The following is a 14863-nucleotide window of genomic DNA, read 5'->3' as shown; positions in this document are numbered from 1 at the left end:
CTGCGCAGACGCCCCTGTTAATTTCAGATAAACCATTAGCATGTGTTTACCTGGACCACTGCGGTCCCTTACAAAGGGATGGTAACTATAAATGTATCATGGTCGCAGTGGATTCGTGTTCAAGGTTCCTTTGGATGTGGCCTCAACGCTCAGCTGATGCTCGAACTGTTATAAAAGATTTGCAAGTCTTTATCAACACTTACGCAATTGGCACACTACATTCTGACCAGGGTCCTGTGTTTAGCTCTCGAGCTTACAAAGAAGCCATGGCCAGTTTGGGCGTAGCACTGCGGTATTCTTCTCCATTCCATCCTGAGACAAATTCTGTTGTGGAAAGAAAAACACGGGACATAAAGCAGTCTATAAAAGCTAGGGAATTAGGTTCAGGTGATGGGTGAGTCAAACATCTTTATGGGGTCCAACACTCATTAAACAATTAGCCAAGAAGTTCTCTAGGGGGTGTCACTCCATATGAAGTCCTATTTGGAACTAGAATGTTGATTCCGGACCTTGACATGAAAGGCACAGTGATGGAAAATAAAAAGTTTGATATCAAAGATCGTTTGGCTGTTTTACAGGACTTAAATGAACTAAGATCTAAACAAATCAACGTGTTCCTGAAGCCAACCACTACTTGGGAAAAACCAACCGTCCCGGCAAGGCCTGTCTGGATCCCAAAGCTTGGTGATCTAGTCAGAGAAAAGATCGCAGACAAGAAGGAATTTGGGCCTTCTTACAGACAACCAGTACCTATCCTAGCAATCCACGGATCGAGAACAGTACTACTGCCGCCCCTTGCTCGTAAAAAGGGGAAAAGATTTGTGTCCATCGACCTGATCAAACCACACTATGTGGCCGATACTAAGCAGTAGGCCAAGTGGACTCCGACAATGTAGCAGGCGCACTCCACTAGCTACAATTCAAGAGGTTCAAACTGAGAGACTCATCACGTTTGAAGATTCTACAGTGAGAAATGTAGGACTAAGCAAAAAAGCTTTGGAACTCGTCCCTCTTGAGACCCAAATAACAGTTCATCCTGATACACCTGTCTAAAACGAAGTAACAAGTGATCAACTGGTTCCAGCGATTTCAACGAATCCTGATGCAATTCCAACCATTGACAGAACTGCCTTTGGCTATTTCATTAACTTTGATACATTTTCTGAGGATCTCAGTGAACCTGAAACGACGCCAGCACAAAGAACTTTCAAAGAACAAGCAACAGACTTTTTTCATCTACTGAAAAAGACTTACCTGGTTTCACCATGGATTGAACTATGGATTGTTTTGGGAATATTCTTCTTTCTAGTTTGGTTAGCTCTGGTAATAACTCTGGGTATGCTGATAAATGGAAAATATATTCAAATGGACACAGCAAGTAAAAGAGTGAACTTACTTCTCCAGCCACACGAATCATCCCATCGTGAAGCAAGAAACTTGTCAGCAGTGAACATCACAGCCGTTCCTATACCAGATGGTATAGTTTGGGACAGAACTGAATATGACATTTGTGGCCCATCAGAACATTTGAAGATTCCACACTTAAAATTTCATTAAGTGACTTTATTACCTCTAGTACCTTTTCTGATTGCGACTTCGAGACTATTAATAGCATGATGTCTGATCTAGAAATGTCTGCAGTATTCACAAATCATGAATATTTAGACGGTTCATCAGACTATGAACAAATGTACTTTTATAACCACTATGGTCATCGTTTCTTGCATAAAACTGCATCACCTAGAAATGTGTTTATGAATAACCAATGGGAACATTATCCTATACCTCCAAAGGGTAGCTCAAAAACGTTTGCAATGAAATTTCCATATTTTTCAGGGTTCAACTTATCAAATCCAGAATCATTTTATTTTAAGAACATGAACAGGACAGGAACGAAAAATATGTTAACCAATACGGAAAAGATTCATTCTGCAGCCTTTATTGCCCAACTATCTAGACAGGGTTTCGAGTTTTGGAAAGACAACATTGAGCCAAAATCTGTCTGGGGTACAAAAGATTGGCAAGTGCAGGGGGTAGAAGCTTTGTTTAGAGCCTGTATCATCCCTGAATACATTATGTTTTTGAATGACACCGTCCAACAAACATCTTGCCTTGGGTTAGCCAAGATCAAAGACATTAACAGACCGACCATACCTATACCTGCAAATAATAGCACTACACGGGGGGAGGTCGACGTACATAATATTTTGCATCACAACAGATCAGATCCGGAATGGAAAAAATGGTTGATCTGGCCCACAGACACAAACAACTGTCAAGATCGGTTCCTGAACAAAACACAGGGTTTCACTATCAATAGGCCAGACCCACGCTATGTTCAAAGACAGCATCCAGGATTAGTAACAACATACAGTTTAGGGAAACTCTGCCTTGATTGGCTACAGAAAGCTACACTGCAGGGTGTAAAACAACACTTATCTTTACTTAAATAAGGCGCAGACCTTAGGGAATTCTTGCTAGGACTGAGAAAACCGCATCAAAAATGTTTCATATATGTCTGTATCTACGCTGCTTATAATTAAATATGGAAGATTACCCAAGCAGAGACTGCAGAACGAATACGAGAAATTGATCTTATTAATTTAGAGAAATCTCTCTCTGTAGTAGACAATGGGTTAACGACTCTGTCGTCCAGGATATATTCGTTGGACAGCATTGTGTCTTCTGCCATAGACATCATGGAACAAGACTTGGTCATGCTACAACATGGTCAGTCTCAATTACGTTCTATAATGCTATTCGACTGGACACTCCAAAACTTACGTTCAGGCCATGTGCCTTGGCGTTTAATCAACACTACATCACTGTTTTCAGAATTCAATCTCACTGATAAACAGATCAAACTGGCACAAAAGGGAGCAGAGTATATGGTGCTGAGCATTGAAAAACTGGAAAAATTACCATTCACGGTGGCGGGAAAACCAGCTACTGAGTGGATCATACATGGTAAAATTACTCTGCTTATTGAAACTTTCCATTTTCAGTATTGCCTAAAACATATAAAAGCAGGCAAATATGAAATGTTGGGTAAAGAATACATCAAGACATCTTGGGATTTACCTTATACACATAGATGTTGGAGAGGGAGGCATGAAGTGTTTCTTTGCGGTACAAACTGTGAAAACGTGCTAAGCGGTACTCTCCTGTGACAGGGTATTAATATACACGGGGCCTGAGATTGTTCCACTACAAACTTATCCTGTCACCTGCAAGGCTCATCAGCTGCAGTGATAACTCCAATTTTTGGACTACTTTCAAATGGAAGTTACCTCATGTTGATCACAGCTGCTGTAGCATGTTGTAAGGTATCCCATATCTAGTAACAGTTACATCCAGGATCACTTGCTGTATACAAGTTTTGTTTCCACAAATACAGACAGTCAGGGAGTCACCTCTATGGCCTTCACTGAGCATCTTTTCAATACGAATTGATACTCTAAGCAACAAACTGTGCCACTGACCTCGGCCAAAGAAACCTATGATCTACAAGTCACAAGTACTTCTGCCGGGATACAAGCCCTTTTGAATACAAACTGCCCTATACATTTCTCAGAAATGTTTGACAGTATTTTAAACATGTCTGACACAAGCGGTATTGTACATGTATTTAAGACTGTGTGTTCAAGACTGTTAGCACCTTTTCAAGCAGTCCTCTGAATAATTCCCAACTTCGTGTAGTCTGTGTTTGGCGGACTGCCACTACTTTTTGGACTCGTTGCAGGGATCCTATTTTTGTTCCTACTGCTCCGATATGGCAATCCAAATCATCAGTGTCACTCTGAGCACCATAGAGAAAGCTGTATTGGAGATGAAGTGTCATGAGCGCATCGTCCAAATTTTAGGTTTACCCCATCTACGAGAATTAAATTCCACATAGTTTCTGTCATTCAGACCGATCTGGCAAGATTGCATCTTACCTGTTCTACGCTGCCTGCTTTGCGGTGAAGAATGCGTGCTAGACATCTGTCTAACACTCCCATCAGTCATGCCTACGGATATCGATACTCTGCTGGACCCGGTAACGGGCCATGCTGTGTGTTGTCCCCAGCAGCTACCAATCCTGATGACGGCATTCGTTGAGATCTCACAGACGCAAATTGCTACTGCTGAGGTATAAGAGGAAACAACAGGCACGCAGGTAACATCCGATACAAGCATTGCTGATGCAACCACTGCTGATGTCGATGCTTCTCATCTATGTGCAGTTAGTCTTCTAAACGAAGGTAATCCATCTTTCACCTACAACGGTAGACAACTTTTTATCTACAGGGTTAGAAGATTTTATGTTTTCTCCATCCCCATACACTGCCTTTTGATTCAGCACACAGTGTACCGGGAAGACTCTGAATTTGGCCTTCATTTTTCAAAACAAAGACTAAACTTGGAAATTTTTCCTATGATTTTCCAAATTTGAATTTTTCTTTTTATGGCACAGTAATCTACTTATAGTAGAACTATTCATAGAGAACATAATTCTTTGATACACTTCCAGAGACAATATGTCCCCTTGTCAATACCAATTGATTTATGTAACTTAGCATGAAATGGTATATATGTATGTTCATTCATTTAGCATTCAATGAAAATATGTGCTTAGAATGAAACATTGCTTTAAAATGTACAACACCAGTGCATTTGTATGCATGCCAACTGTTTTTATGCATTTTACAATGTATTTTTAGACATGTTCTTAGCCATCCATATGTAGCGATATTTTAGATATGTTTAGCATGTTTAGGATTTAGTGATGTCGTTCATACAAAAGTGTTGTGTGTCGATTTAGGTACCGTATATAGGGTTCCTGATTTATGTCCTTAAATAGGCACAATTCGCATTGCTCATATTTAGGCATTAAAATCCTACCCTTATTTAGGCATTATCTATGATAACCAAATACAGGCATGGCCACCTACATCCGTTCATCTACATCACAACGAATTCTTGGAAAACCAGACTCTTAAGCCTTTAGGACTTCACCTTGCTTGGATATTGATTTCTCCTAGAACTCATTTATTATGCATGAACTTCTATTCCTTAGGGGTTCACTCATGACGTTTTTTGCCCGACTTTTACGTCAATACTGGCATTCCTAAACACCTTCAAGGTATAAATATACCTTCACTTACCATGGCAAACCAAGGTTCGGCTGCCTACCAGCACAACGCCGCTCGCCACGGCAAGTTCGGAAGGAAGTCAAGTCCCCGTCTGACTCACTCACCAGACGCTGTCATCCTCCTCGCAGAGAATCCAGCTCCAGTGTTTCTAACTCCCCTTGCAGGGTGTTAGAGATCGAGACTCGGAAAGACATTCCAACCTCACTCATTCTAAGGTATGGAGCGGACTAGAACCTAGAGGGACTTTTGGCAAATCTTGGCAACTATAGTTAAACCAGACTATAGACAAACAGCACCTACTTCTTACCTTGTACTACACTTAGGTTAGGTACTCTGGGGTAGAACTAGCTGGAAGCATCAGATAAGTATTAACATTTTAGCCGGTGTTATTTATGTATGTATTTTTATGAATATCTGTCATAGCTACAAACCATGCTATTGCAGTATTATTTTATCTTACTGCTAACGCTGTACATATTATACTTCGCATCCTGTCTTACGATTGTAGCAGTTCATATCTCTTGCACGAGAAATAAGACTGTTCAATAAACCCTTTTTATTGAACCGCCTGTCTATGTATTTCTGTGTTACTCTGTAGAAACGAAGCATGCACGATTGACTGAGTGAAACTGTTATCTATTGTTTCCACGATTCTGAGATTGTTCCGATTCTAAGGGAAACAAAGTTGTCATGTTTATGCAGTTGCCAGAAACAAATCACTTCTTGTTTATTCAAGAAGTTTCTAGTGACCTCTGAGTTAGCTGGCACACACAAGTAATTAAGTTTAATGTACTCGATAGAGACATACTGACCTCAGTCCTATGTCAAAACTATAGTGTACATTGTTCCAATGCGCAGAGCAGATCAGGGATATAGGAACTACAGTAGAGTGGTTCACTCCCGCCCTCCACTAGTCCAGCCCCACCTGCAGACGTCTTAAGAAGGGATGTAGCCACAATATCAATCAAATCCGCAACACAGTTACCCTTGCACCATGGCGCAAGGGTGCCTGCGTTGGTGCATGGCAGACATCGTGCACCAACGTGGGGGAGAAAGACAGGGGGGCTTATTTATGAGCCCCTTCTGACAGTTTCACTCCGCCGGTGTGTCATTTTCCTGATGTACTTGCAGGGTGATTCTTGCACCACGTTGTGCCGTATTTGCGAAGTGACGCATCAAGGCCTTAGTGTGACCTTGTGAAGCCCTGTGCCACATTATATCTGCATCAGGTATGATGTATGCTGGGTGGGCGTTCCCACACAACAAAGCCTCATAGGAGTGGCGGAGGGAAATCCATCAGAATTCACTGCAAAAATTGTAGGACGCCACTGCAACAGTAGCTTACGCATGCCTCATATAAGACATAAGGATGACGCAGTAAAACCGGGATAGGCTGGCCCCATGCACTGCTGGAGTTGTGTCATGGTTGCAACACAACTGCAGCAATACGTGACTATAGCGCTGACAGATACTTCAGGATTCCAAACGTATCTGCCATTAATTGCGACATGGAGCATCATATGGTGAATACAGCACATCCATGGTGTTGCAAGAAGGGCATAGTGAAAAGTGTTGCAACGCTCTTTTGTCGGTGCAATGCAACACTTTTCATGAATGAGACCAGGGAATGTGCCCTATCTTATTGATGGTGTGCATTCCTGCCCTGTAGTCACAGGGCAGCGCAGCAACATTCCTTACAGTGCTGTCCAGCAACAAAACCTTCTGAAATGAGGCCCCATGTGTTTGCAGCATTTTCAATACCAGATCTTTTCTGGTCTTAAAAAACTGCCTCTAACTTGAGTTAGAGGCAGTTTATTTGGTTTTGCATCATACAAGGAATTCCTTGTAAATATTGTGATGTGAGATTAGCAGCAGTTTTTGCACGGGAATGCCTACCTTGCATCTCATTTTCATTAAGTCCCGCTAACAGAAGTGGCGGCCTGAAAATCCACATTTACGCCTGAAAACTGCAGCTAACTGCGGTTAGCGTCAACTTGTAAATACGGCGATAAAACAAAACCTGCCGTAACGTCAAAAAATTGACGCTACAGCGGCGTTAACTCCATGTACATACACCCCTTTGTCTTCTGTTAGCGAGTACTGGGGGGTGAGAGAGGGATTTTCATATTCAAAGCACGTTCACACGCAAAGCGCTGCAACACTCTTTTTCTTGATATATCTGCTACGCACACGTGAATAAAAAGATTGAAACCATATAACAGAATTTCCAGTGATGAGGAAAAATTTCTTTGTTGTTACTTTGCATATAAATGTGATTAAAATTAATAGGCTTTTGCCTCTTTTCACTTTTTCTGTAATTTTCCTGCTTTTTTAATAAGGTCTTCTTCATTGATTCTTCTTCCTTAAATTGAATGAACCACTGAACAGTTCTATAAATGCAAGCAAAATTCACCAAAATTCTAGAATTAAGTTGCGCATCAAATTGGAGGATGGGGATGGGCATTCCCTTTTTTTGAACATTGTTTTTTTGCTTGCAATCTCTGTAACTCTGACATGTCGGATTGTTCCAAGTCGTGGTGAACAAATTTCAAACATGGTCTCAGCTAAAATGAGCAAGCATTATGGATTATTTGGTTTTGCATCTAGATTATTTAATTTAGAGGCCCAACAACATTTAAAATCAACCACACTACAAATTATGTGTTGAATGTATGATTGGTGGCTCAGGAAACTCTGTTCTATTGAGCTTTTGGCTTCCTTCCACTGAGGCACTCAGGAGAGGAGGGGACTTAGTCTCCCAACCAGTAGTGCAGGTCCTGGGAGATTGGGTCCCCGGGGCCAAAATTGGCCTTTGGAGGGGGTCACACAGACTCCTTCCTTAAAGAAAAAAAAAATGAAAAAAAACCTCTGCAAGTTTCCTGAGGCCATGCCCTATCCCCACCACTCTGCAAACGCGCCTCCTGGCACACTGCCAGTTGGGGGATCAAGTTCCCTTGATTCCAGACGCCCCTTGGGGTCCAACAAGACCTCCTGTTACCTCTAGTAAGTTCCACACAGCGGGATTGCTGAGAGGTATTTGGAGGCCATGCCCCCTTTCTCTACCACTCCTCAAACACACCTCCAGGTGTACTGCTCGTGGGGGATGATGTCCCCCTGGCTGCTGAGGGTCCTTGGGGGCCAACTACCCCTCCTGTTACCTCCATTAATTTGCATACAGTGGGATTGCTGAGAGGTTGTCAGAAGCCATACCCCTTTTCTCCACCACTCTGCAAACGCACCTCCTGGCGCAAGACTGGTTGGTGAATGAAGTCCACCTCACTCCTGAGGGACATTGGGGGCCAAGAAGCCCTTCTGGTATCTCCTGTAAATCCTTCACAGCTGGATTCATGAGAACTGGTCAGAGGCCCAGCCACCCTTCTCCACCACTTAGCAAACATGACTACTACTTAAAAAACCATAGAAATTCGCTGAAAAAAATCAAAGGTTACAGGGATGTCATAGTTAGGAATTAGCATTTAAAAAACCTTAGAAATTCACTGCAAAAACCAAAGGTTACATGGAAGTTATAGTTCGGATATGGAATTAAAGAAACCTAAGAAATTCATTGAAAAAGCCAAAGGTTACTGGCAATGTTCCCTCTAATATTTTTTTTGCTGTGCTGCAATGCATTGTCTCTGTGCACACTTTTCTGTGCTGTGTGCGCAACTGAGGCATAACAGGACTATGTGAGTGAGCTTAGCGTGCTACCTCTAAAAATGGTGAAGATAACACCTCTCTCATTTTTGGACAAAATGGGAGGAAGGGTGCATGGCTGAAAGTTTTTTTAAATAAGTGCTATGACGCAGCCAGCGTTGATAACATTTTGTCTCTTTTATATTTGTTGTGGCAGGTAGAGGGGGCAACATGGACAGCAAAAGGAAAGAGGGAGCAAGCAAGAACACAGACAGCAGTTGGGGCAAACAAACAAGGACAGTAGTTGGAGGCAAGCAACAACATGGACAGCAGGAGTAGCAAGCTACAGTATGGGCTGTGGGTGGGGGCAAGCTACAACACAGACATCTAGAAGAGGGCAGGAGGTGGCAAGTAACAGCACAAAGAGTGGGAGAGAGCAAGCGACAACACAGACATTGAGAGGATGGTGGGAGAGGGCAAGCTACAACAAGGAAGAAAGACAGGAGGGGCAAGCAACAACACAGACAGCAGGAGGGGCAAGAAGTACATGAGGTAGCCAGATGAAAAAGACACTCTCTGGTAGAGTGCTTAAACCTAAAGAAAAATGTAGCCCCACATAAAATGAGCAGTGGAAGGACAAAAGTAATGCATCAATATTCCAGGGGACAGACACACACATGAAGAGAAAGGAAACCTACTGCAGCTGACCAATAAGATGCAAGCAAATGAGAGTGACAATGAAGCCAACCAATGGTATTCCCACTGTATATAGAACAAAAGATCTTGCATTCGCTGTCTTAGGGAAAACCTAAAAAAAGGATCAAATGTTCTGGTGCTCATATAAAGTGCGCCAAGGACCTTGGGCCAGGTTTGCGCTATATAAAATTGCTGAAAGGAAATTGTTCCTAGGTGTTCTAGCTCAAATGGATCAAGCGATCCATGTAAACCGAGACTACAACTCCTGGACTGAACAGGGCTGTTAAATAAAGATCCATCTTTCAGCATATAAGTGGGATCTACAGGAATTGAAAACGATGGTCATTGCAGCCAGAAAGGCCTAACAAGAACTAGGGCCAGATATGCAAAGGAATTTTGTGTTCACAAAGGGTCTGATTTCCAATATCAGGCTGTTTGCGTCCTTAAATTTATATATAACAAACCGACATTGCAATACATAACACGTTACAAAAAATACAAAATAAGCAGTGAACCCTCTATATGTATTTTTTTACTGTAACAGTTACTGAATCGCAATTTCTGTTTGCCACTAAATTCTGAATCGGTATTTGTAAGTGGTGTGTTTAGGGCTTCTCTTCCAAATACTAATTTAAAAAGGGATGTCATAATGTTTTGCGACTGAAATTAGGTTGCAAAACATTGATATTTTAACGACTACACAAGTGTCACTGTAATCCTACCCCCTTTGTAACTGTTGACAAAAACCTTTTTTTTAGAGTATTCAGTGGTCCTATCCCTACTCTTTAAAAAATCTTACTTAAACTCTTCTTTTTATGAAACAGATCCCTTTTTCCTTTCATGAAATGGGCTATATTAAAAAAAAATATTGCTTTATTTAAACACAACAATAAATAAGGTGATCTGCTGACCCCAGCAGGCCGCTATCGCTCAGATTTGTTTGGGGGGGGGTTTATATAGCGCAGACTTGACCCAAAGTATCGGAGCGCTTTACATGTGCACCAGTTGCTTACACAAGGGCACATTCATTATTGTTAGGCACAGGGAGATTAAGTGATCTGCACAGAATCACACGATGTTGAGCGTCATTGTCGAGACTTAAACCCCGTTCCCCAGATTTGAGATCAACCGCCCTAGCCGTAAGGCTACATATTCTATTCATGGAGAATGGCTGAGAATCATAGTGGGCCACATTTTGTGACTTAACTTGTTAATATTGTTGAGGTAGGTCGAATTGTGACCCACTACGACTTGGTATTTTGCAAACCGACCTATTAGTACCTAGGTCGGTTTGCAAAATACCACACTGATTGCAAAAATATTGGTCACAAAGTGTGACCAGTATTTTGCGACCAGAGCTTCATACATTTGGACCAAAATATTTAGTAAAAATACTTTTTTGGTGTATTTCTGCTGCCATCAGTTGTGCCTAGCGCAGTGCTTCCCAAATGTTTTAGAACCACAATCACTTTTTAGTAGGACCAATTTGGTCCGTACCACCTAGCTTTAATGAACACGATGGCGGGTGATTTTTTTTTAATGGTGCAAATTTACACAGACATACCGTTTTAAACTATATTGCACACAAAATAGTGTGTGGAAATCAGGTTTCAGTCAATATTTATGATTGTGCAACACAGATTAAAGGGTCTTGATTTGTTCTTAACCTATTAAAATCTTTGTTTCTGTCACACTTCAGAATTATACAGAAAATTGCTTTATTTTTTCTTTTCTAACTGCAGAATATATGCAGTTTATTTACATGTATTTACATTTTGTTGTGTGCTACGAAAAAATGACATCCTTCAGCCTTTCCTTTTTTCACACTTTATGTACACCAGCAGGAATGGCCCATAATTAACTTTATCTTTCTTTCTCCAACTGCAAACTGAGAAGAGTTTATAAACACCAGTTGTGTTAAAAAACACATAAACAGCAGAAGACATAGCCTAACTTTTGATGTGTGTTTGAAGTGCAGCAAACTTACAAGATAAATACAGAATTTACAGGAACTTACAGGAATTTTTTGTTAGACCTTGGACATACTACCATAAATCTAAGGAAACATTGGTCTAGAGCTAAAATTAAATGATTGTCTGTAAAATGTAGAAAGGTAGAAATAGATTATAGTCTATCCTTAAAAGAAAAAAAAGGCTCTTTGTATTGCTGTATACTTTAAATTTACAGGGCTCTGTATTTTCGATTCCATAACAGAGCAAATGCTAGGAAAGTTGCAGCCCTCAGGGAATACGATCAATTCTGCTGTGCTTTAACTAAAGAGACAGAGATACCCCTGCCCTCTGGCGTTCATTTCATTGCTGGTGCCTGTGTCTTTGTTGATTTTCAGATGTCAAAGAGCTCTCCTGCTAATAAGCAAAAAGACCCTTTGTAATGCACGCTCTGGAGGGCCCCCTGCGCGGTAGTAAATGACAATGTGCGCTGCTGCCCAGGCACGCACTCTAGAGGGAACAGTGGTTACAGGGATGTTATAGTTAGGCTCAGGTTCTATAACACATGCCCCCCCACAATGCACAGCTTAGAACCTCACATATTACATCACTCATGACATGGTCAGTGACATCACTAATTACATCTCAAATGACATCACTGATGACATCATCCATAGAATCACTGCACAAGCACTCAGACCCCCATGGAAGCTTTCATACACCCACTCCTACTCCCGCAGAACCATTGACAAACCAATTCACAGACCCATACCAGTACTTACGCACCGACTCACTGATTCATAGATCTACACACATCTACTCACTCACCGATACAGCCACTCATACAACCCCTCCATCACTAATGCAGCCACCGACATATCCACTCATACACCCATACAGCCACTCACACACTGAGTCAGTCACCCATAGAGCTACTCACACACCTATTCACTCAGCTACTTACTCACTCATACAGATACACACATGCCCATTCATTTACTCATACATATGCTAACATATACTCACACACATATACAGTCACTGACACACTCACCTACACAGTCACTCTCACAGTCACTCACTCACCCATACAGTCACTCCTATACCCCATCACTCACATATACTGCCTTTCACATACCCAGTTACTCACCCATATACCACTGACACATCCACTTACTCACCCACACACACAGCCATACATGCACTCAGTCACCCATACAGCACCTCACACATGCACTCACTATCCCATACAGCTAGCGACTCATCCACTCTGTCGTCCATACAGGCAGTCACACACCCACTCATCCACTCACTCAGACAACCATACAGGTACTCAGACAACCAATCACTCACCAATAGAGCCACTCATGTACCCATGCTTGCACCCATAGAGCCACTTAGACACCAACTGACAGACTGATACAGACATTCACACAACCAGTCACTCACCCATACATTTACTGAGAAACCCAATCACTCACATATACAGTCAGTTGTGCACCACCCAGAGTCATCCATACAGGCTCTCGTACATCCACTGACTCTCCAATATACCTTGGTATATATATTTAACACTCATAAACTCTTTTAAAACACTCAGTCACCAGATGATGTCATTAGTGATGTCATTTAATATGTCATCTCATCAGTGATGTCACTGACCATGTCAGTAATATGTGAAGTCATAAGCAGTGCGTTGCTTGGGGTGCGAGTTATAGTTAGCTCAACTAATTATAACTGCTACATTTCACCTGTTTTAAATGAGTGAAACCTGAGCCTAACTATAACGGCTGCCAGTAGGTAGTTATAGTTAGGATCAAGTTTCTATTGGAAAAGCATTTTTTGTTTTGCCAATAACTTTGGGGCTGATTGATGAATCTTCACAAAATGTTCAAATCTTTGGCTACAGTCGGTTCAGCTGCTGTGTTGAAGGTTTTGGGAGTATGTGTCAAGTAGGGCCGAGAAAAAAGGGAGGTCCCAAAATGTATTTTCCCCTTGCATTTCCCCATAGAGATTTTGAACATGACTGCAACCTGAACCGCTGAACGGAATTACATCAAGTTTGGCAGAAAGCTAGATAAGGTCAGAAAGCATGCTTGTTATAATTTGGTGTCATTCTGTTCAGTAGTTTTAGAGATATTTAAGTTTAAAATATATTGATGCCTGGGGATGTGGATCCTTGCAGTGGGCTCACGGATCCACAGTCCCCGTGCTGAATTTGATTGGCTCCCAACACTTCAATAAAGAAGTGTTGGCAGCCATCCTGGGACTGGGATTGAAACCAGTCCCACAAACAAATTTAAAAAATAAAGAAAAGGGGGCATGGCAGTAATACCATGACCCTCCAGATATGGTGGTGTGTGGTCCCACAATAGACTCCACCAAGGGGTAATTCAATTTTTCCTTCGAAGCCATACCCCCTTTCTCCACCACTCTTCAAATGCTATTTGTGGTGCACTGCTGGTTGGGAAAAGAAGTCCCCTTGGTTCACAGATGGTCCTTGGAGGGCAATTAGACCTCCTGTTACCTCCAGTAAGTCCCACAGAGAGGGATTGCTGAGAGGTCTTCAGAGATCAGTCGCCTTTTATCCACCACTCTGCAAACGTGCCTTCTTCTGCACTACTAGTGGGGGGATGAAGTCCCCTTGAATGCTGAGGGTCCTTGGGGGCCAACAAGCCCTCCTATTTCCTCCAGTAAGTCCCAAACAGCAGGATTGCTGAGAGGTCATCAGAGGCCACGCCCCAGTTTTCAGAACATGAGCAGTTGCTGTTTGGCAACACTTGCTAATTTCAAACAATATTTCTTAGCACGCAGATGGATTTTGTGCTAAAATATAGCACCAAATGCCAGTTTGGGATTGTTTGTAATTACCTGTAATAATGTGTAATTACTCAGAAATGTTATGGAATTAAGCAAATGCAAATTAAGGTAATTTAGCACACCCCTACCAATAATAAGTCCTGCTGGCCATTCCTTTTCATGCTTATCATTTTCTCTCATCTTGTTTTGCAGGTTACCTCAGCTCTGTCCATGCTTTCCACGTCAACAAATCAAGGGGCCATATTTATGAGAGGAGTTGCATCGCTCTTGCACCACGCAACATGGTGCAAGAGCGACGCAAGACTAAAATACAATTTATGAAGCCATGCAAGGCCACCTTGCAGAGCCCTGAGTGGCTTCATAAATCGGGAGTAAAGCAAGGCAGCGCAAATTGCTGTATTGCGTCACTCTGCCCTGGGAAGGTGTTCGATGGTCATTGGACTGGTTTCCCATGCAATTCTGATGGTTTTTGCTGCATTCCCCGATTTACCAATAGTGGTTGACCTGGGAATCCGACAAAAAGATACACCTTTTCAGGGGAGGAGTAATGAGGAAATTATCTTTATTTCTCCTTGTTCCTCCCTCTTTCTATGTGCGTTGCATTCTGCAGCACATGTAGAAAGAGGAATG

The 14863-nt window shown here is 42.0% G+C and overlaps 1 protein-coding gene across 1 annotated transcript in view; it reads left to right on the top strand.

Moving 5' to 3' along the window:
• Positions 1-14863, top strand: part of LOC146812209 (uncharacterized) — a 309521-nt gene that overhangs the window by 185017 nt on the left and 109641 nt on the right. The window lies entirely within an intron of this gene.

This window comes from Triturus cristatus, chromosome 7, assembly GCF_964204655.1.
Source record: "Triturus cristatus chromosome 7, aTriCri1.1, whole genome shotgun sequence".
NCBI classification, from domain to species: Eukaryota; Metazoa; Chordata; class Amphibia; order Caudata; family Salamandridae; genus Triturus; species Triturus cristatus.
This window is presented reverse-complemented; position numbering and strand designations above follow the sequence as displayed.